Source organism: Penaeus vannamei, chromosome 29, assembly GCF_042767895.1.
Source record: "Penaeus vannamei isolate JL-2024 chromosome 29, ASM4276789v1, whole genome shotgun sequence".
In the NCBI taxonomy this organism is placed as follows: Eukaryota; Metazoa; Arthropoda; class Malacostraca; order Decapoda; family Penaeidae; genus Penaeus; species Penaeus vannamei.
Genome location: NC_091577.1, coordinates 15333237 through 15355736, shown reverse-complemented (window position 1 = coordinate 15355736; position 22500 = coordinate 15333237). Strand labels below are relative to the sequence as shown.

Sequence of the window (22500 nt, the reverse complement as noted above, 5' to 3'; positions counted from 1 at the left end):
TTGGAGGAGAAAGGGAGAGGAAGGTAGGAAAATGGGAGGGAGAGGGAGATTGGGGAGAGGAGGGTAGGACGAGATAGGGGGAGGTAGTTGGAGATAAGGGGAGGAAGGGAGGAGAAAGGGGGAGGAATGTAGGAGGAGAAAGGGGGGAGGAATGTAGGAGGAGAAAGGGGGAGGAATGTAGGAGGAGAAAGGGGGGAGGAATGTAGGAGGAGAAAGAGGAGGAAAGGTAGGAGGAGAAAGGGGAGGAAAGGTAGGAGGAGAAAGGGGGGGGGGGGAGGTAGAAGAACAAAAGGGGGAAAAGAGGGGAGGAAGGTCGACGGAAAAAGGGTTAGATAAGGAGATAGAGAAAGAGAGAGGTAGAGAGAGAGGGGGGGAAGAGAAGGAAAAGAGAGAGAGAGATATAGAAGGGAAGAGAGAGAGAGGGTGATATATAGAAGGGAAGTGAAAGAAAGTGTGAGAGAGAAGGGAAGAGAAAGAAAGAGAGAATGGAAGAAAAAGAAAGAGAGAGAGAGAGTGAGAGCAGGGAAGAGAAAGTGAGAGAGAGTGGGAGTGAAGGGGGGAGAGAGTGGGAGAGAGAGTGGGAGAGAAGGAAGAGAGAGAGAGAGAAAGGGGAGAGAAGGGAAGAGAGAGAGAGAGAGAGAGTGGGAGAGAAGGGAAGAGAGAGAGAGAGAGAGAGAGAGAGAGAGAGAGAGAGAGAGAGAGAGAGAGAGAGAGAGAGTGGGAGAGAGTGGGAGAGAGTGGGAGAGAGTGGGAGAGAGTGGGAGAGAGTGGGAGAGAGTGGGAGAGAGTGGGAGAGAGTGAGAGAGAGTGGGAGAGAGTGGGAGAGAAGGGAAGAGAGAGAGTGGGAGAGAGTGGGAGAGAAGGGAAGAGAGAGAGAGAGAGAGAGAGAGAGTGGGAGAGAAGGGAAGAGAGAGAGAGAGAGAGAGAGTGGGAGAGAAGGGAAGAGAGAGAGAGAGAGAGAGAGAGTGGGAGAGAAGGGAAGAGAGAGAGAGTGGGAAAGAAGGGAAGAGAGAGAGAGAGAGAGAGTGGGAGAGAAGGGGAGAGAGAGAGAGAGAGAGAGAGAGAAGGGAAGAGAGAGAGAGAGAGAGGGGAGAGTGGGAGAGAAGGAAAGAGAGAGAAGGGGGAGAGAGAGAGAGAGAGAGAGAGAGAGAGAGAGAGAGAGAGAGAGAGAGAGAGAGAGAGAGAGAGAGAGTGGGAGAGAAGGGAAGAGAGAGAGAGAGTGGGAGAGAAGGGAAGAGAGAGAGAGTGGGAGAGAAGGGAAGAGAGAGAGAGAGTGGGAGAGAAGGGAAGAGAGAGAGAGTGGGAGAGAAGGGAAGAGAGAGAGAGTGGGAGAGAAGGGAAGAGAGAGAGAGAGAGAGAGAAGGAAAGAGAGAGAGAGAGAGAGAGAAGGAAAGAGAGAGAGAGAGAGAGAGAGAAGGAAAGAGAGAGAGAGAGTGGGGAGAGAAGGAAAGAGAGAGAGAGAGTGGGGAGAGAAGGAAAGAGAGAGAGAGAGAGTGGGAGAGAAGGAAAGAGAGAGAGAGAGAGTGGGAGAGAAGGGAAGAGAGAGAGAGAGTGGGAGAGAAGGGAAGAGAGAGAGAGAGTGGGAGAGAAGGGAAGAGAGAGAGAGAGGGAGAGAAGGAAGAGAGAGAGAGAGTGGGAGAGAAGGGAAGAGAGAGAGAGAGTGAGAGAGAAGGGGAGAGAGTGAGAGAGTGGGAGAAGAGGGAGCGAGAGAGAGAGAGTGGGAGAGAAGGGAAGAGAGAGAGAGAGAGTGGGAGAGAAGGGAAGAGAGAGAGAGAGGGAGAGAAGGGAAGAGAGAGAGAGAGTGGAGAGAAGGGAAGAGAGAGAGAGAGAGTGGGAGAGAAGGGAGAGAGAGAGAGAGTGGGAGAGAAGGGAAGAGAGAGAGAGAGTGGGAGAGAAGGGAAGAGAGAGAGAGAGTGGGAGAGAAGGGAAGAGAGAGAGAGAGTGGGAGAGAAGGGAAGAGAGAGAGAGAGTGGGAGAGAGAAGGGAAGAGAGAGAGAGAGTGGGAGAGAAGGGAAGAGAGAGAGAGAGTGGGAGAGAAGGGAAGAGAGAGAGAGAGTGGGAGAGAAGGGAAGAGAGAGAGAGAGTGGGAGAGAAGGGAAGAGAGAGAGAGAGTGGGAGAGAAGGGAAGAGAGAGAGAGGGAGAGAAGGGAAGAGAGAGTGGGAGAGAAGGGAAGAGAGAGTGGGAGAGGGGGAGAAGGAAAGAGGGTGAGTGAGAGAGTGGGAGAGTGGGAGAGAAGGGAAGAGAGAGTGGGAGAGAAGGGAAGAGAGAGTGGGAGAGAAGGGAAGAGAGAGTGGGAGAGAAGGGAAGAGAGAGTGGGAGAGAAGGGAAGAGAGAGTGGGAGAGAAGGGAAGAGAGAGTGGAGAGAAGGGAAGAGAGAGTGGGAGAGAAGGGAAGAGAGTGGGAGAGAAGGGAAGAGAGAGTGGAGAGAAGGGAAGAGAGAGTGGGAGAGAAGGGAAGAGAGAGGGAGAGATGGGAAGAGAGAGGGAGAGAAGGGAAGAGAGAGGGGAGAGAAGGGAAGAGAGAGTGGGAGAGAAGGGAAGAGAGAGGGGAGAGAAGGGAAGAGAGAGTGGGAGAAATGGGAAGAGAGAGGGAGAGTGGAGAGAAGGGAAGAGAGAGTGGGAGAGTGGGAGAGAAGGGAAGAGAGAGTGGGAGAGTGGGAGAGAAGGGAAGAGAGAGAAGAGAGAGTGGGAGAGAAGGGAAGAGAGAGAGAGAGAGTGGGAGAGAAGGGAAGAGAGAGAGAGAGAGAGTGGGAGAGAAGGGAAGAGAGAGAGAGAGAGAGTGGGAGAGAAGGGAAGAGAGAGAGAGAGAGAGTGGGAGAGAAGGGAAGAGAGAGAGAGAGAGAGGGAGAGAAGGGAAGAGAGAGAGAGAGAGTGGGAGAGGGAGGAGAGAGAGAGAGAGAGTGGGAGTGGGAGGAGAGAGAGAGAGAGTGGTAGAGGGAGGAGAGAGAGAGAGAGAGTGTGAGAGAGAAGAGAGAGAGAGAGAGAGTGGGAGAGGGAGGAGAGAGAGAGAGTGGGAGAGGGAGGAGAGAGAGGGAGAGAGAGTGGGAGAGAAGGGAAGAGAGAGAGAGAGAGTGGGAGAGAAGGGAAGAGAGAGAGAGAGAGTGGGAGAGAAGGAAGAGAGAGAGAGAGAGAGTGGGAGAGAAGGGAAGAGAGAGAGAGAGAGAGTGGGAGAGAAGGGAAGAGAGAGAGAGAGAGAGTGGGAGAGAAGGGAAGAGAGAGAGAGAGAGGGGAGAGAAGGGAAGAGAGAGAGAGAGAGAGGGAGAGAAGGGAAGAGAGAGAGAGAGAGTGGGAGAGAAGGGAAGAGAGAGAGAGAGAGTGGGAGAGAAGGGAAGAGAGTGTGAGTGTGAGTGTGAGTGTGAGTGAGTGTGAGTGAGTGTGTGAGTGAGTGTGTGAGTGAGTGTGTGTGTGAGTGTGTGTGAGAGTGTGTGTGTGAGTGTGTGTGTGTGTGTGTGTGAGTGTGTGTGAGAGTGAGAGTGTGTGAGAGTGAGTGTGTGAGAGTGAGAGTGTGTGAGAGTGAGTGTGTGTGAGAGTGTGTGTGAGAGTGAGTGTGTGTGAGAGTGAGTGAGTGTGTGTGAGAGTGAGTGAGTGTGTGTGAGAGTGAGTGTGTGTGAGAGTGAGTGTGTGTGAGAGTGAGTGTGTGTGAGAGTGAGTGTGTGTGAGAGTGAGTGTGTGTGAGAGTGAGTGTGTGTGAGAGTGAGTGTGTGTGAGAGTGAGAGTGAGAGTGTGTGAGAGAGAGAGAGAGAAACGGCCTTCTTCTCGTTTTAAACCGTCATGTCCATACTCAACAAACGACATTGATTTAAGAAAAGAATCAAAAGCGAAAAGAAGAAAAAAAGGGGCATTCCAAGCCAATTAAACCTGACCATGGTCAAGGGCAATGAAAAACCGGTTTGGCTTCTCTGTACGGAACCCGTCGTTCGTCAGCGCCCGTGTCGTTGTATAAGTATATATTTTACATATTTGTTTATACTATATATATATATATATATAATATATATAATATATATATATATATAATATATATATATAATATATATAATATATATATATATAATATATATATATATATATATATATATATATATATATATATATATATATATATATATATACATATATACATATAATATTTATAAATTTATTTGTGAGTGTGAGTGTGTGTGCCTGTGTGTGCGTGTGTGTGTGTGTGGAAGCTACATGCGTGCATAATGTGTTGAGGAGAGGCTGTATCATATTCCCTTTATCGTGACCTGTTTTCTTAGACCAACGCCTTTTTTTCTCCTGGAGTCTTGTGCCATCCTCCTTAACGCGGAAAGACCGGGTTTTTCATTAAACCTGAAAGCTGGAAGAACATCTTTTTAGTAATGCGATTGCCATGAAGAATGTGATAATGATGGGCAACATATGGCAATATATTCATTAGAAAACATGGATTTATGGCCAAGATAAGACATTCGATCATGCGGGAAGCGGGTAAAATTCTGCACCTTGGAATCTACCATATGGTTAGTTGGTTTAGCTGTTCTTGAGTAATTACTCTTGGCAGTTGATTGGAGTTGACAAGTTGACGATCATTTTTCTCTTCGGCTTTTATTTAGTAAGTTAATAGCACCAAAGGATTTGCGAAAATCTCCCACCCACACTGCGCTACCGCCTACGCAACTGCCTTCATTCACGGCCAACTATCGTCTGCTCGCCTCAGCCCGCAAGTTTTTCCGTTTTGTTTCGTTCCGTTCCATTGCGCTGTGTAGCTAGCGTAAGGGAGTAAATGGGGATATATTTTGCTCTCTCTTTTCTATTCAAAGTTTGTTTTCGTCCATTAAGATTTTGGAGGAACCGCATAACGTAAACAGTGTTTCTCTTGTTGAATTGTGCATCCCTGGTTTGCGCATCTGTATTTTCTCGAGATCAATACCCAGACGAGGCCATTCCCATTTGCCAGCAAGTTTCCCGCGCTTCGCTCTGATTGGCGCATTTGAAGCTAAGCCTCGCCTGGGATTGGTCCTGGAGAAGTGTCCTTCACTGCTATTGGCGGATAGAGCACACATGGCCAGTATTGATACACGAGTCTCACGAATTGCACCTGAAGCAGACGAGTGAATGGAGACTGTGCCTGCAACTGGTGGTTGGACAAGCTCACTGGGACATCCATCTGTCGTCCTTCTATCCGCATAAGGTAACTAGCCCTCTTCTGATCATTAAAAAGACCGTATCGCCTGCAGAAGAGCCGCAGTCATCGAGAAAAATAATTTTTTCCCACTTTTCCTCGTCTGGTTCGACACCGGTACGTACTGAGCTCTAACATATGGTGACAGACTGGGTCAGTGCGGGATAAGGCGCCGATCCAGCTGTTGGAGGACCGGGCTAGCGTGACGAGCAAGTGAGTGTGGCATTTTGAGTTGAATTTTCATTTGCCGTGTGGCGTTTGTGGTCGGTTCTCGTGTGTGTATGTGTGTGTGGTAAGTAGGACTACCTTGTTTGTGATGTTATCGTATCCTTGTCCGTTCTTTTATTTGCCATTATAATCTTTGGCTTGTTCGTTCTCCTTTGATTCCACGTCTTTTCCAATACTCATTAATATTCCGATAATAATTTTCCCCTTTTATCATACTAATTATCTCCCCCTCTTTCCCTTCCCATCTCTTTGTTTTTGACCCTTCGTTCCTTCCCTCTTTTCTCTTACTGAAAGTTAAATGAAGACAAATGTTTGAATATCTACATGTTATTTCATGTTTCATTGCATCTTAGTCTTTTTTCTGTATCTGTCACTTCCCTCTTCTCTCTTCCTCTTCCTTCTCCTCCTCCTCCTCCTCTTCCTCCTCCTCTTCCTCCTCCTCCTCCTTCCTCCCTCCTCCTCCTCCTCCCTCCCTCCTCCTCCTCCTCCTCCTCCCCCTTTCCTCTTCTTCCCTCCTCCTCCTCCTTCCTTCCTCCTCCTCCCTCGTCACTCCTCCTCCTCCTCCTCCCCCTCGTCACTCCTCCTCCTCCTCCTCCTCCCCTCGTCACTCCTCCTCCTCCTCCTCCTCCCTCGTCACTCCTCCTCCTCCTCCTCCCTCCTCGTCACTCCTCCTCCTCCTCCTCCTCCCCTCGTCACCCTCCTCCCTCCTCCCCTCGTCACTCCTCCTCCTTCCTTCCTCCTCCTCCCCTCGTCACTACTCCTCCTCCTCCTCTTCCCCTCGTCACTACTCCTCCTCCTCCCTCTTCCCCTCGTCACTACTCCTCCTCCTCCTCCTCCCTCGTCACTAATCATCCTCCTCCTCCCCTCGTCACTACTCCTTCCTCCTCCTCCTCGTCACTACCTCCTCCTCCTCCCCTCGTCACTACTCCTCCTCCTCCTCCTCGTCACTACTCCTCCTCCTCCTCCCCTCGTCACTACTCCTCCTCCTCCTCCCCTCGTCACTACTCCTCCTCCTCCTCCCCTCGTCACTACTCCTCCTCCTCCTCCCCTCGTCACTACTCCTCCTCCTCCTCCCCTCGTCACTACTCCTCCTCCTCCTCCCCTCGTCACTACTCCTCCTCCTCCTCCCCTCGTCACTACTCCTCCTCCTCCTCCTCACTCGTCACTACTCCTCCTCCTCCTCCTCACTCGTCACTACTCCTCCTCCTACTCACTCTACTACTCCTCCTACTCACTCGTCACTACTCCTCCTCCTCCTACTCACTCGTCACTACTCCTCCTCCTCCTCACTCGTCACTACTCCTCCTCCTCCTACCACTCGTCACTACTCCTCCTCCTCCTCACTCGTCACTACTCCTCCTCCTCCTCCTCACTCGTCACTACTCCTCCTCCCCCTCCTCACTCGTCACTACTCCTCCTCCTCCTCCCTCGTCACTTCTCCTCCTCCCCCTCTCTCCTCACTCCTCCTCCTCCTCCTCTCTCGTCTCTACTTCTCCCCCTCCTCCTCACTCGTCACTACCCTCCTCCTCCTCCTCTGTCACTACCTCCTCCTCCTCCCCTCGTCACTACTCCTCCTCCTCCTCTCTGTCACCACTCCTCCCTACTCACTCGTCTCTACTCCTCCTCCTCCTCCCCTCGTCACTACTCCTCCTCCCTCCTCCCTCGTCACTACTCCTCCTCCTCCTCGTCCTCGTCACTACTCCTCCTCCTCACTCGTCACTACTCCTCCCTCCTCCTCCTCACTCGTCACTACTCCTCCTCCTCCTCCCTCACTCGTCACTACTCCTCCTCCTCCTCACTCGTCACTACTCCTCCTCCTCCTCCTCACTCGTCACTACTCCTCCTCCTCCTCCTCACTCGTCACTACTCCTCCTCCTCCTCCTCCTCACTCGTCACTACTACTCCTCCTCCTCCTCCTCACTCGTCACTACTCCTCCTCCTCCTCCTCCTCACTCGTCACTACTCCTCCTCCTCCTCCCTCACTCGTCACTACTACTCCTCCTCCTCCCTCCTCACTCGTCACTACTCCTCCTCCTCCTCCTCCTCACTCGTCACTACTACTCCTCCTCCTCCTCCTCACTCGTCACTACTCCTCCTCCCCCTCCTCACTCGTCACTACTCCTCCTCCTCCTCACTCGTCACTACTACTCCTCCTCCTCCTCCTCACTACTCCTCCTCCTCCTCACTCGTTACTACTCCTCCCCCTCCTCACTCGTCACTACTCCTCCTCCCCCACGTCACTACTACTCCTCCTCACTCGTCGTGATGCTGTATACTCATGCTTTTTTGCCGTTGTGCTGTACGCTCATACTTTTTTGAGAGAGAGAAAGTGAAAGAGAGAGAGAGAAAGTGAAAGATAGAGAGAGAGAGAAAGTGAAAGATAGAGAGAGAGAGAAAGGGAAAGATAGATAGAGAGAGAAAGGGAAAGATAGATAGAGAGAGAAAGGGAAAGATAGATAGAGAGAGAAAGGGAAAGATAGATAGAGAGAGAAAGGGAAAGATAGAGAGGGAGAGAGAAAGGGAAAGATAGAGAGAGAGAGAGAGGGAAAGATAGAGAGAGAGAGAAATGGAAAGATAGAGAGAGAGAGAAATGGAAAGATAGAGAGAGAGAAATGGAAAGATAGAGAGAGAGAGAAAGGGAAAGATAGAGAGAGAGAGAAAGGGAAAGATAGAGAGAGAGAGAAAGGGAAAGATAGAGAGAGAGAGAAAGGGAAAGATAGAGAGAGAGAGAAAGGGAAAGATAGAGAGAGAGAGAGAAAGGGAAAGATAGAGAGAGAGAGAAAGGGAAAGATAGAGAGAGAGAGAAAGGGGAGAGATAGAGAGGGAGAGAGAAACGGGAGAGAGAGAGAGAGAGAGAAAGGGGAGAGATAGAGAGAGAGAGAAAGGGGAGAGATAGAGAGAGAGAGAGAAAGGGAAAGATAGAGAGAGAGAGAAAGGGAAAGATAGAGAGAGAGAGAAAGGGAAAGATAGAGAGAGAGAGAAAGGGAAAGATAGAGAGAGAGAGAAAGGGAAAGATAGAGAGGGAGAGAAAGGGAAAGATAGAAAGAGAGAGAAAGGGAAAGAGATAGAGAGAGAGAGAGAAAGGGAGAGATAGAGAGAGAGAAGAGAAGATAGAGAGAGAGAGAGAGAAAGGGGAGAGATAGAGAGAGAGAGAAGAGAGGAGGAGATAAAAGAGAAGGAAGGAGAGAAAAGGGGAGAGATAGAGAGAGAGAGAAAGGGGAGAGATAGAGAGAGAGAGAAAGGGGAGAGATAGAGAGAGAGAGAGAAAGGGGAGAGATAGAGAGAGAGAGAGAAAGGGGAGAGATAGAGAGAGAGAGAGAAAGGGGAGAGATAGAGAGAGAGAGAGAGAGAAAGGGGAGTAGAGAGAGATAGAGAGAAAGGGGAGTAGAGAGAGAGAAAGAGAAAGGGGAGTAGAGAGAGAGAGAGAGAGAAAGGGGAGAGATAGAGAGAGAGAGAGAGAGAGAAAGGGGAGAGATAGAGAGAGAGAGAGAAAGGGGAGAGATAGAGAGAGAGAGAGAAAGGGGAGAGATAGAGAGAGAGAGAGAAAGGGGAGAGATAGAGAGAGAGAGAGAAAGGGGAGAGATAGAGAGAGAGAGAGAAAGGGGGAGAGATAGAGAGAGAGAGAAAGGGGAGAGATGAGAGAGAGAGAGAGAAAGGGGAGAGATGAGAGAGAGAGAGAGAAGGGAGAGAGATAGAGAGAGAGAGAGAAAAGAGGGAGGAGATAGAGAGAGAGAGAGAGAGAAAGGGGAGAGATAGAGAGAGAGAGAGAAAGGGGAGAGATAGAGAGAGAGAGAGAAAGGGAAGAGATAGAGAGAGAGAAAGAGAAAGGGGAGAGATAGAGAGAGAGAGAGAGAAGAAAGGGAGAGATAGAGAGAAGAGAGGAAGAAAGGGAGAGATAGAGAGAGAGAGAGAGAGAAAGGGGAGAGATAGAGAGAGAGAGAGAGAAGGAGAGATAGAGAGAGAGATAGGGGAGGGAATGAGAGAGAGAGAGAGAGAAGGGGAGAGATAGAGAGAGAGAGAGAGAAAGGGGAGGAGAGATATGAGAGAGAGAGAGAGAGAAGAGGGAGAGATAGAGAGAGAGAGAGAAAGGGGAGAGATAGAGAGAGAGAGAGAGAGAGAGAGAGAGAAAGAGGGAAGATGAGAGAGAGAGAAAGGAGAGAGAGAGAGAGACAGTGAGAGAAAAGGGGAGAGAGATAGAAGAGAGAGATGGAGAGAGAAAGGGAGAGATGGAGAGAGAGAGAGAGAAAGGGAGAGATGGAGAGAGAGAGAGAGAAAGGGAGAGATGGAGAGAGAGAGAGAGAAAGGGGAGAGATAGAGAGAGAGAGAGAGAGAGAGAAAGGGGAGAGATAGAGAGAGAGAGAGAGAGAAAGGGGAGAGATAGAGAGAGAGAGAGAGAGAAAGGGGAGAGATAGAGAGAGAGAGAGAGAGAAAAGCGAGAGATAGAGAGAGAGAGAGAGAGAGAAAGGGGAGAGAGATGAGAGAGAGAGAGAGAGAAAGGGAGAGATGAGAGATAGAGAGAGAGAGAGAGAAGAGGGAGAGATGATGATGAGAGAGAGAGAGAGAAAGGGGAGAGATAGAGAGAGAGAGAGAGAGAGAGAGGAGAGAGAGAGAGAGAGAGAGAGAGAAAGGGAGAGATACAGAGAGAGAGAGAGAGAAAGGGGAGGGGAATATGAGAGAGAGAGAGAGAGAAAGGGGAGAGATAGAGAGAGAGAGAGAGAGAGAGAAAGGGGGAGAGATAGAGAGAGAGAGAGAGAGAAAGGGGAGAGATAGAGAGAGAGAGAGAGAGAGAGAGAAAGGGGAGAGATAGAGAGAATGAGAGAGAGAGAGAAAGGGAGAGAATAGAGAGAGAGAGAGAAAGAAAGGGGAGGGGAGATGAGAGAGAGAGAGAGAGAAAGGGGAGAGATAGAGAGAGAGAGAGAGAAAGGGGAGAGATGAGAGAGAGACAGAGAGAAGGGGAGAGAGATAGAGAGAGAGAGAGAGAAGAGAAAGGGAGAGATAGAGAGAGAGAGAGAGAGAAAGGAGAAGATGAGAGAGAGAGAGAGAAAGGGGAGAGATGAGAGAGAGAGAAGAGAGAGAGAGAAAGGGGAGAGATAGAGAGAGAGAGAGAGAGAGAAAGGGAGAGATAGAGAGAAGAGAAAGGGGAGAAAGATAGGGAGAGAGATAGAGAGAGAGAGAAAAGGGGAGAGATGAGAGAGAGAGAGAGAGAAAGGGGAGAGATAGAGAAAGAGAGAGAGAGAGAAGAGAGAGAAGAGGGGAGAGATAGAGAGAGAGAGAGAGAGAGAAAGGGGAGAGAATGAGAGAGAGAGAGAGAGAGAGAGAAAGGGGAGAGATGAGAGAGAGAGAGAGAGAGAGAAAAGAGGAGGGAATGATAGAGAGAGAGAGAGAGAAAGAGGGAGAGAGAGAGAGAGAGAGAGAGAAAGAGGGAGAGATAGAGAGAGAGAGAGAGAGAGAAGAGAAAGGGAGAGATAGAGAGAGAGAGAGAAGGGAGAGAGATAGGGAGGAATGAGAGAGAGAGAGAAAGGAGAGAGATATAGAGAGAGAAAGGAGAGAGATATAGAGAGAGAAAGGAGAGAGATAGAGAGAGAGAGAGAGAGAAAGGGGAGAGATAGAGAGAGAGAGAGAGAGAAAGGGGAGAGATAGAGAGAGAGAGAGAGAGAAAGGGGAGAGATAGAGAGAGAGAAAGAGAGAAAGGGGAGAGATAGAGAGAGAGAGAAAGGGAGAAGATAGAGAGAAGAGAGAAAGGGAGAGATAGGAGATAGAGAGAGATAGGGAGAAGGGAAGATAGATAGAATGAGAGAAAGGGGAGAGATGAGATAGAATGAGAGAAAGGGAGGAAAGAGAGAGAATGGATGAATGAGAGAGAGAGAGAAAGGGGAGAGATAAATAGAATGAGAGAGAGAGAGAAAGGGGAGAGATAGATAGAATGAGAGAGAGAGAGAAAGGGGAGAGATAGATAGAATGAGAGAAAGAGAGAGAAAGGGGAGATATAGATAGAATGAGAGAGAGGGAGAAAGGGGAGAGATAGATAGAATGAGAGAGAGAGAGAAAGGGGAGAGAGATAGAGAGAGAAAGAAAGGGAAAGATAGAGAGAGAGAAAGGAAAGATAGAGAGAGAGAGAGAGAAAGATAGAGAGAGAGAGAGAAAGGGAGAAGATAGAGAGGATAGATAGAGAGAGAGAGAAAGGAGAGAGAGAGAGAATGAGAGAGAAAGGAGAGAGAGAGATAGAAGATAGAGAGAGAGAGAAAGGGAAGAGATAGATAGAATGAGAGAGAGAGAGAAAGGGGAGAGATAGATAGAATGAGAGAGAGAGAGAAAGGAAAGAGATAGATAGAATGAGAGAGAGAGAGAGAGAGATAGATAGAATGAGAGAGAAAGGAAAGAGATAGATAGAATGAGAGAGAAAGGAAAGAGATAGATAGAATGAGAGAGAAAGGAAAGAGATAGATAGAATGAGAGAGAAAGGAAAGAGATAGATAGAATGAGAGAGAAAGGAAAGAGATAGATAGAATGAGAGAGAAAGGAAAGAGATAGATAGAATGAGAGAGAAAGGAAAGAGATAGATAGAATGAGAGAGAAAGGAAAGAGATAGATAGAATGAGAGAGAAAGGAAAGAGATAGATAGAATGAGAGAGAAAGGAAAGAGATAGATAGAATGAGAGAGAAAGGAAAGAGATAGATAGAATGAGAGAGAGAGAGAGAGAAAGGGGAGAGATAGATAGAATGAGAGAGAAAGGAAAGAGATAGATAGAATGAGAGAGAAAGGAAAGAGATAGATAGAATGAGAGAGAAAGGAAAGAGATAGATAGAATGAGAGAGAAAGGAAAGAGATAGATAAGAATGAGAGAGAAAGGAAAGAGATAGATAGAATGAGAGAGAAAGGAAAGAGATAGATAGAATGAGAGAGAAAAAGGAAAGAGATAGATAGAATGAGAGAGAGAAAGGAAAGAGATAGATAGAATGAGAGAGAAAGGAAAGAGATAGATAGAATGAGAGAGAGAAAGGAAAGAGATAGATAGAATGAGTAGAGAAAGGAAAGAGATAGATAGAATGAGAGAGAAAGGAAAGAGATAGATAGAATGAGAGAGAAAGGGAAAGAGATAGATAGAATGAGAGAGAAAGGAAAGAGATGGAGGGATAGAATGAGAGAGAAAGGAAAGAGATAGATAGAATGGGAGAGAGAGAAAGCGAAAGAGATAGATAGAATGAGAGAGAAAGGAAAGAGATAGATAGAATGAGAGAGAAAGGAAAGAGATAGATAGAATGAGAGAGAAAGGAAAGAGATAGATAGAGATTGAGAGAGAAAGGAAAGAGATAGATAGAATGAGAGAGAGAGAGAGAGGGAGATAGATAGAATGAGAGAGAGAGGAAAGAGATAGATAGAATGAGAGAGAGAGAGAGAGAGTGAGATAGATAGAATGAGAGAGAAAGGGAAAGAGATAGATAGAATGAGAGAGTAGAAAGGAAAGAGATAGATAGAATGAGAGAGAAAGGAAAGAGATAGATAGAATGAGAGAGAGAGAGAAAGAGATAGATAGAATGAGAGAGAAAGGAAAGAGATAGATAGAATGAGAGAGAGAGGAAAGAGAGGATAGAATGAGAGAGATAGGAAAGAGATAGATAGAATGAGAGAGAAAGGAAGAGATAGATAGAATGAGAGAGAGGGGAGAGATAGATAGAATGAGAGAGAGGGGAGAGATAGATAGAATGAGAGGGAGGGGAGGGATAGATAGAATGAGAGAGAGGGGAGAGATAGAGAGAATGAGAGAGAGAGGAGAGATAGATAGAATGAGAGAGAAAGAGAGAATAGATAGAATGAGAGAGAGAGGGAGATAGATAGAATGAGAGAGAAAGGGGGAGAGATAGATAGAATGAGAGAGAGGGGAGAGATAGATAGAATGAGAGAGAGGGGAGAGATAGATAGAATGAGAGAGAGGGGAGAGAGAGATAGAATGAGAGAGAGGGGAGAGATAGATAGAATGAGAGAGAGGGGAGAGATAGAAGGGAGAGAGAGAGAGGGAGAGATAGATAGAAAGAGAGAGAGAGAGAGATAGAATGAGAGAGAGGGGAGAGATAAATAGAATGAGAGAGAGGGGAGAGATAGATAGAATGAGAGAGAGAGAGAGAGAAAGGGGAGAGATAGATAGAATGAGAGAGAGAGGAGGAGAGATAGATAGAATGAGAGAGAGGGAGAGATAGAATAGAGAAGGAGAGAGGGAGAGATAGATAGAATGAGAGAGAGGGAGAGATAGATAGAATGAGAGAGGAGAGAGAGAGAGAGAGGGGGAGAGATAGATAGAATGAGAGAGAGATAGAGAGAGAGAGGGAGAGATAGATAGAATGAGAGAGAGAGAGAGAGATAGATAGAATGAGAGAGAGAGAGAGGGGAGAGATAGATAGAATGAGAGAGAGAGGGGAGAGATAGATAGAATGAGAGAGAGAGAGAGGAGAGACAGATAGAATGAGAGAGAGAGAGAAAGGGGAGAGATAGATAGAATGAGAGAGAGAGAAAGGGGAGAGATAGATAGAATGAGAGAGAGAAAGGGGAGAGATAGATAGAATGAGAGAGAGAGAGAAAGGGGAGAGATAGATAGAATGAGAGAGAGATAGATAGAATACAGAGATAGATAGAGAGAGAGAGGGAGAGAGATAGATAGAATGAGAGAGAGAGAGAGAGAGATAGAAAAGAGAGAGAGAGAGAGATAGAGAGATAGAGAGATGATAGAATGAGAGAGAGGGAGAGATAGATAGAATGAGAGAGAGAGAGAGAATGAGAGAGAAAGAGGGGAGATATATAGAATACAGAGAGAGAGAGGAATAGATAGAATAAGAGAGAGATGGAGGGATAGATAGAATGAGAGAGAGAGAGAGGGGAGATAGATAGAATGAGAGAGGAGAGATAAAGTAGAATAGAATAGAGAGAGAGAGAGGGGGAGATAGATAGAGAGAGAGATAGAATAAGAGAGAGATGGAGGGATAGATAGAATGAGAGAGAGAGAGAGAGAGAGATATATGTGGAGAGGGGAGAGATATATAGAATGAGAGAGAGGCGAGAGATATATAGAATGAGAGACAGAGAGAGGAGAGATAGATAGAATGAGAGAGAGAGAAAGGGGAGAGATAGATAGAATGAGAGAGAGAGAGAGAGAAAGGGGAGAGATAAATAGAATGAGAGAGAGGGGAGAGATAGATAGAATGAGAGAGAGAGAGAGAGAAAGGGGAGAGATAGATAGAATGAGAGAGAGAGAGAAAGGGGAGAGATAGATAGAATGAGAGAGAGAGAGAGAAAGGGGAGAGATAGATAGAATGAGAGAGAGAGAGATAGATAGAATGAGAGAGGGAGAGATAGATAGAATGAGAGAGAGAAAGGGAAATAGAAAAGCAGAGAGGGAAATAGAGAAGGAGAAAGGGAAATAGAGACGAAGAAGGGGAAAGAGGGGAATAGAGAGAAAGAAGGGGGAAGAGAGAAATGGAGAGAGGGGGAAGAGGGAAAGAGAAAGATAGGGGAAGAGGGAAATAGAGAGAAAGATGGGGGAAGAGGGAAATAGAGAGAAAAGATGGGGGAAGAGGGAAATGGAGAGAAGGGAAATGGAGAGAAAGATGGGGGAAGAGGGAAATGGAAAGAAAGATGGGGGAAGAGGGAAATGGAGAGAGGGAGAAGAGAGAAAGAGGGAGGAAAAGAGAAGTAGAGAGAAAGAGGGAAATAGAGAGAAAGGGGGAGAGGGAAATAGAAAGAAAGAGGGAGAGGAGAGGGAAATGGTGAGAAAGATGGGGGAAGAGGGAAATGGAGAGAGAGGGGGAAGAGGGAAATAGAGAGAAAGATGAGAAGAGGGAAATAGAGAGAAAGATGGGGGAAGAGGAAAAAGAGAGAAAGATGGGGGAAGAGGGAAAAAGAGAGAAAGATAGGGGAAGAGGGGAAATGGAGAGAAAGATGGGGGAAGAGGGAAATGGAGAGAAAGAGGGGGGAAGAGGGAAATGGAGAGAAAGAGGGGGGAAGAGGGAAATGGAGAGAAAGAGGGGGGAAGAGGGAAATGGAGAGAAAGATGGGGGAAGAGGGAAATGGAGAGAAAGATGGGGAAAGAGGGAAATGGAGAGAAAGATGGGGAAGAGGGAAATGGAGAGAAAGATGGGGGAAGGGGAAATGGAGAGAAAGATGGGGGAAGAGGGAAATGGAGAGAAAGGGGGGGAAGAGGGAAATGGAGAGAAAGATAAAGAGGGAAATGGAGAGAAAGATGGGGGAAGAGGGAAACGGAGAGAAAGATGGGGGAAGAGGGAGAGAAAGATGGGGGAAGAGGGAAACGGAGAGAAAGATGGGGGAAGAGGAAATGGAGAGAAAGATGGGGGAAGAGGGAAATGGAGAGAAAGATGGGGGAAGAGGGAAATGGAGAGAAAGATGGGGGAGAGGGAAATGGAGAGAAAGATGGGGGAAGAGGGAAATGGAGAGAAAGATGGGGGAAGAGGGAAATGGAGAGAAAGATGGGGGAAGAGGGAAATGGAGAGAAAGATGGGGGAAGAGGGAAATGGAAGAGAAAGATGGGGGGAAGAGGGAAATGGAGAGAAAGATGGGGGAAGAGGGAAATGGAGAGAAAGATGGGAAGAGAGGAAATGGAGAGAAAGATGGGGGAAGAGGGAAATGGAGAGAAAGATGGGGGAAGAGGGGAAATGGAGAGAAAGATGGGGGAAGAGGGAAATGGAGAGAAAGATGGGGGAAGAGGGAAATGGAGAGAAAGATGGGGGAAGAGGGAAATGGAGAGAAAGATGGGGGGGAGAGGGAAATGGAGAGAAAGATGGGGGGAAGAGGGAAATGGAGAGAAAGATGGGGGGAAGAGGGAAATGGAGAGAAAGATGGGGGGAAGAGGGAGAAATGGAGAGAAAGATGGGGGGAAGAGGGAAATGGAGAGAAAGATGGGGGAAGAGGGAAATGGAGAGAAAGATGGGGGAAGAGGGAAAATGGAGAGAAAGATGGGGGAAGAGGGAAAATTGGAGAGAAAGATGGGATGAGAGGGAAATGGAGAGAAAGATGGGGGAAGAGGGAAATGGAAGAGAAAGATGGGGGAAGAGGGAAATGGAGAGAAAGATGGGGGGAAGAGGGAAATGGAGAGAAAGATGGGGGAAGAGGGAAATGGAGAGAAAGAGGGTGGAAGAGGGAAATGGAGAAGATGGTGAGAGGAATGGAGAGAAGATGGGGGAAGAGGAAATGGAGAGAAAGATGGGGGAAAGAGGGAAATGGAGAGAAAGAGGGGGAAAGAGGGAAATGAAGAGAAAGAGGGGGAAAGAGGGAAATGGAGAGAAAGAGGGGGAAAGAGGGAAATGGAGAGAAGAGGGGGAAAGAGGGAAATGGAGAGAAAGAGGGGGGAAGAGGGAAGAGGAAATGGAGAGAAAGAGGGGAGAAAGAGGGAAATGGAGAGAAAGAGGGGGAAAGAGGGAAATGGAGAGAAAGAGGGGGAAAGAGGGGAAATGGAGAGAAAGAGGGGGAAAGAGGGAAATTGGAGAGAAAGAGGGGGGAAAGAGGGAAATGGAGAGAAAGAGGGGGAAGAGAGGAAATGGAGAGAAAGAGGGGGAAAGAGGGAAATGGAGAGAAAGAGGGGGAAAGAGGGAAATGGAGAGAAAGAGGGGGAAAGAGGGAAATGAAGAGAAAGAGGGGGAAAGAGGGAAATGGAGAGAAAGAGGGGGAAAGAGGGAAATGGAGAGAAAGATGGGAAAAGAGGGAAATGGAGAGAAAGAGGGGGGAAGAGGGAAGTGGAGAGAAGTTGGGGGAAGAGGGAAATGGAGAGAAAGATGGGGGAAGAGGGAAATTGGAGAGGAAGATGGGGGAAGAGGGAAATGGAGAGAAAGATGGGGGAAAGAGGGAAATGGAGAGAAAGATGGGGAAGAGGGAATTGGAGAGAAGATGGGAAGAGGGAAATGGAGGAGAAAGATGGGGGGAAAGAGGGGAAAATGGAGAGAAAGATAGGGAACGGAGGAAATGGAGAGAAAGATGGGGGAAAGAGGGAAATGGAGAGAAAGATGGGGCAAGTCGGGAAGGGAAATTGAGAGAAAGATGGGGGAAAGAGGGTAAATGGAGAGGAAAGATGGGGGCAAGAGGGCAAATGGAGAGAAAGCATGGGGGAAAGAGGGAATGGATGAGAAAGATGGGGAAAGTGGGAAATGGGAGATAAGCGGGGGAAAGAGGGAATGGAGAGGAGAGGGGGAATGATGGGAAATGAGGAGAGGGGGGGACAGAGGAAATGAGGAATGAGGGGGAAAGAGGGAAATGGAGAGAAAGAGGGGGGAAGAGGGAAATGGAGAGAAAGAGAGGGAGATTGATTTTTTTTTTCTCTTTTCTCTCTCTCTCTATTTATCGTCCTATAATCTAGCTCTTGGCCATTCTACTTACTCCCTTTTCATCCGCCACTCTTTCCCAGCCCTGTATTGCACTGCAGGCGATGGGAAGTGGTTGCTCACTGTTTGTGATATGTATGTATATATTTATGTATATGTATATGTGTGTATATATGTATATATATGCGTGTGTGTGTGTGTGTGTGTATGTGTATGTGTGTGTGTGTGTGTGTATGTATATATGTGTGTGTGTGTGTGTGTATGTATATATGTGTGTGTGTGTGTGTGTGTGTGTGTGTGTATGTATGTATGTGTGTGTGTGTGTGTGTGTGTGTGTATATATATATATATATATATATATATATATATATATATATATATATATATATATATATATTCTTCATTGTGGTGATGTGCATTTTTGAATCTGTGCGTACAATCGTCAGTTGTTTTCTACTGAAGAATATGAGATGCTTTCGTTAATTGAATTACACTTGATAATGGCAGTGATGATTAAACCTTGCGGGTCCCCTAAAAAATCGTTACAAGAATGACGTATGCAGTTTTAAATTGCACATTGAAATTTACTGTACACTTACGATCTGAAATTTGATCCCCGTCCTAATATATGGTATTTTCTTATCATATATTATTTTATTTTTATGGTTAGTTTTAGCTTCCTCTTTTCTGGTAATTAGCGATGTTTGTTTCGGATACTCGACGTTGTCACGGTTATCCTTTTGAGTATGAACATTGTAGAAGACTTCCGCTAATATACTTTTTCCTTTTCTTCCCTAAAGTATATTAAGTGTATGTTGACAGGTATTCTGCATGAATGATACTTTTGCTGGTGAGAATAACAGTTGTTCAGGTTATAAGTCGAAGGATGATTGTGTCGGTTTTTATTTATTTTATTACGATCTTTATCATTATTATTATTTTATTACCATTATCATTTTTATCACCAATGTTATCATTATCAGCTTTGTTATTATTATCATTATTATTAGTACCATTGTCATCATTATCATTATCATTATCATTATTATTAGTACCATTGTTATCATTATCATTATCATTATCACCATTGTTATCATAATCATAATTATTGATATTGTTATTATCTTTATTAATATTTCATGTCCAGTCTCAGGGACTTGTCTCCGAATGCGGAAAGGGGCATTTTCGCTTGTGTCTTCCTCATGAATATTAATGCGGCATTAGCAAGTCATGTCACTTTCAGTACTGATGGCTTTGTCCTGTTCTTACAGTTAAGGGACATGTACAATAGAGGATGTACAATGTGCAGTGAGTCCCGTAGTTTTTAGGTCACATTTTGCGTGATTTTCTTTAGAGTGGACGATGAGTTGCGCAGAAGGTTGTGAATAACTTGTTTAGCACCAGGAAAGTCGCTCTAATGACAGTTGAGATCCAGGTGCGTGTGTGTGTGTGTGTGTGTGTGTTTATAAGTATATGCACACACATATATATAACTGTGTATGTTGTACATGAACTTAAAATGCATCAGCAAAATTATCATATTAATAAAACAACCTATCAGACATAGACAGATTGATAAATAAATGAATAAATAAGTAAATAGATAAATAAATATTTTACGCACTGACTCCTGGACAATAAAATGTCTCGCACCCCTTACTTTCCCTTTGGGCGGAGGAGTGGAAGGAACAGGGGCGGGGCGGAGTAGCGGGAGTGAGACCGAGGGGGGGGGTGAGTTTCGGCCTCACGGTTTGTAGCCCAAGACGTGTTGGGAGTGAATTTCCATGTCACGTGTCGGCTCTATTGTGACAGTTTGACATGGCAAGGGATGGTGTGGATGAGTGGCCGTCATGGCGGGAGGTCCGCTGAATTATCGTTCTGATATTATTTTCACGCTTTCACACACTTTAATTCACATCTATATTTTTATTATTTTATTTATTTATTTATTCATTTATTTATTTATTTATTTATTTATTAGCAGAACCCGTGCGTAGGTTATTGATTTTGTGCGGGTTATATGAGACTGGTTTGTTGGCTGGCTGGTAGACCTGCGATCCCACGTCGCTCCCACTATTGCGTAATGTAAATATTTGCAAGCTTGTGACGGTTTCACTGCCTAACGTGTGGTTTATGCAAGACTTGTAAGGATTGTTTAGAGTAAGGGCGTGCATCCTTTTTTGAAGAAAGGGCCAATAATCAAAATAAAGGGCCACTTGCCAAGATTCTTCGGATGTAAAAGGTCATACTAGACTATGCTATTTGTCAGGACCTAGTATAAAAGGTTATGTATATAGAGATTTAACTATGTAATCGAATTTGCTTAAGCAAAATCGGTAACGAAAAAAACTTCGCAGGGCACAACCCTTCGTCACTGACCGAATGAGAGGCCACCCTGGACCTTATGTCTAAGTATTCCTCGCCTTCGTTGAGCACTAGTTGGTGGCTGTGTCATTTACATGGGTATTATATCTGGCTAATACGATGTAAGATAGCAGCCAGATTTACTTAGGGTATTTTTCAAATCTATGTTTGGTTGATTCCCTGCGAAAAAAATCCAGGTTTCTTGTTGGAAGCAATAAAGATAATGATTATAAAAAAAGAAAAAAATGTGCGGAAAAAAATGAAAACGTGGACTCTTTAACTTCTAGCTTCTTGGATGATTCCAGAGGTACTGTTTATCACGTTGCGTCAACCACGATAGTTACAATAGCAGTCGAGGCGCTTCCTTCCTTCCCCATGTCGCGACCCAGGTGAGGGTCACCAGGGTTTTTTCTGAGGGTCGCCAGAGGGTCTTCTAAGACGAATAAAAGAATCCATAGCTGGATATGTCAGTAAAAGTTAATGTTTTCATTAACGTTTGTTTATTGAAATTCAATGTGTTGGTAATATAAACCTATAAAAATATAGAATAACGTAAGCTAATATACATCTGCAAGTATAACTACCTACCAGGAAAATGGTTGGATATATTACTACATATTCACACATTTAGGATCGCTAGCCCAGGCCAAGACTGTCTTTAGGGTCGCACCCGAGCAAGTTTGGAAAACACTGCCTTGGAGGCTGTGCTCGATGCCTTTCCACGACTCGAGGAACTTGAGGGCGAGTGGAGGCGCTTCCTACCCTCGAAGGCTGTGCACGGGGGAGGTAAAGTTGAGGGAATAGCCTGAGGTAAAAGAACAAGGTAAACAAACCTCAACTGTGGGCCGCGTACTCAGACAAGTGAGTAAACAGAGGGGTGACGCACGTAGATAAGTATGATTTTATGAATGAGTGTGATTGGTAGATAAGTATTAATGAGAGGCTGAGATAGATGTGTAGGATTACTCGAACTGACTGGTCTTGTTGAAAGATGAAAAAGAGAAGGAGGGGGAGTGACGAAGATGACGGAGAAGGAAAGTGAGAGGGGGGAGGAAGAGTGAGTAAGGGGAGGGAAAGGGGGAGAGACGAGAGGGAAAAGGACGAGGAGATGTGAGAGAGGGAGAGAAAGAGGAAAAAGACAATGCATAAGTCAGGGTTGATGTCATCATCGACTGGGAACCGCGGAAGTAGCTGAGACGAATAGATAAAATAGATTGATGAATAAGTATAATTGCATAAACAATTACAATTACAATTGATAGATAAGTGTAAGTGAAAGACAGATGAATAGATATAATTTGATTATATATTTACTCGAACTGAGGGGAGATATACTCGACTGGGAACCGCGGCAGTAGGTGGGACTTGAAGGGATCGAGGGCCAGGGGTCGAGGGCCAGGGGTCGAGGGCCAGAGGTCGAGGGCCAGAGGGGAAAGGGTGCCGCTTGCCTTTCGTGCGCTCGGACGATTGGCAAGGAGGGAACGGAGTGGTCTTTGCTGGGAGGTAAAAACGGGGAAGGAGGAGGAGGAGGAGGAGATGGAGGAGGAGGGGGAGGGGGAGGAGAGAAGGGAAAATGGGGGCGAGGGAGGAGAGAGAATAGAGAAGATAGGGAGGATGGGAGGGAGAAGGACAGAAACAAACGGGGAGGGAGAGGGAGGAGAGGAGAGTGGAGATGAGGAAAGGGAGTAAGGAAAGGAAGAGAGTGACAGAGTGAAGGAGTGTACGTGTGCTTGTGTGCGTTCATGTCTGCTTGTGTGTCTGTGTGTGCGTACGCATGTGTGCGCGTATGTGTATTTGTATATGCTTGCGTGATTTAGAAACAGGAAGAGAGAGAGAGAGAAGAGAAAACGAAGCAACGCCAGCTTGGTTCTTTCCCAGAAGTAAGAAGTTCAAGATGAATGCAATTGCAGGCAGGGCAGAAGAGACGACGGGAAAAAGTTTAGATGAATGAGGAACACAAGAAGCTAGAGTAAACAGAGAGAGAATAGGAGAAGAGGAGAAATTAGCAAGGCTGAAATTATCATAACGGCGATGATCTTGGCGGCAATTATCATTATGCCTGATGATGGTGACAGTCTGAAAAAATGTGAAAGATAGTGTATCTTTATACATATTTTTTGTGTGTTTTTTCTGTCTTTCTTTTTCTTTTTTTTAGGTAGCCTATATTAGGTAGGACTTTTTTTTAGCTAGTTATCACCACTTCAAAGAGTTAATACGTGCAAGCTTTTTCGTACTGAACACTAATATACTGATATTTTGTTAATTATAGTTTACACCCAACTACGATAAAATGTTCTCAAATGCTGAACAAGTAATTAATATCTATGCGATGGATATCATTAATGCAGGAGTGATTAAAGTGTATCGTTTCGTGTTTTTTTTTCTTTCTTTTCATTATCCCTTTATTCAGGTTTGTTGGATTA

At 46.0% G+C, this 22500-nt stretch overlaps 1 protein-coding gene across 14 annotated transcripts in view; it reads left to right on the top strand.

The window, feature by feature from the left end:
• Nucleotides 1-22500, top strand: part of LOC113808424 (transmembrane ascorbate-dependent reductase CYB561) — a 127570-nt gene that overhangs the window by 46802 nt on the left and 58268 nt on the right. Inside the window, exon 1 of one of the 14 annotated variants that reach the window (XM_070142280.1) lies at nt 5034-5176. The exons of the other annotated variants lie outside the window; for them this stretch is intronic. The gene's annotated coding sequence lies outside the window, so the exon portion shown is untranslated. Of the gene's footprint in view, nt 1-5033; nt 5177-22500 lie in introns of those variants that run through there. 14 annotated transcript variants of the gene reach the window in all.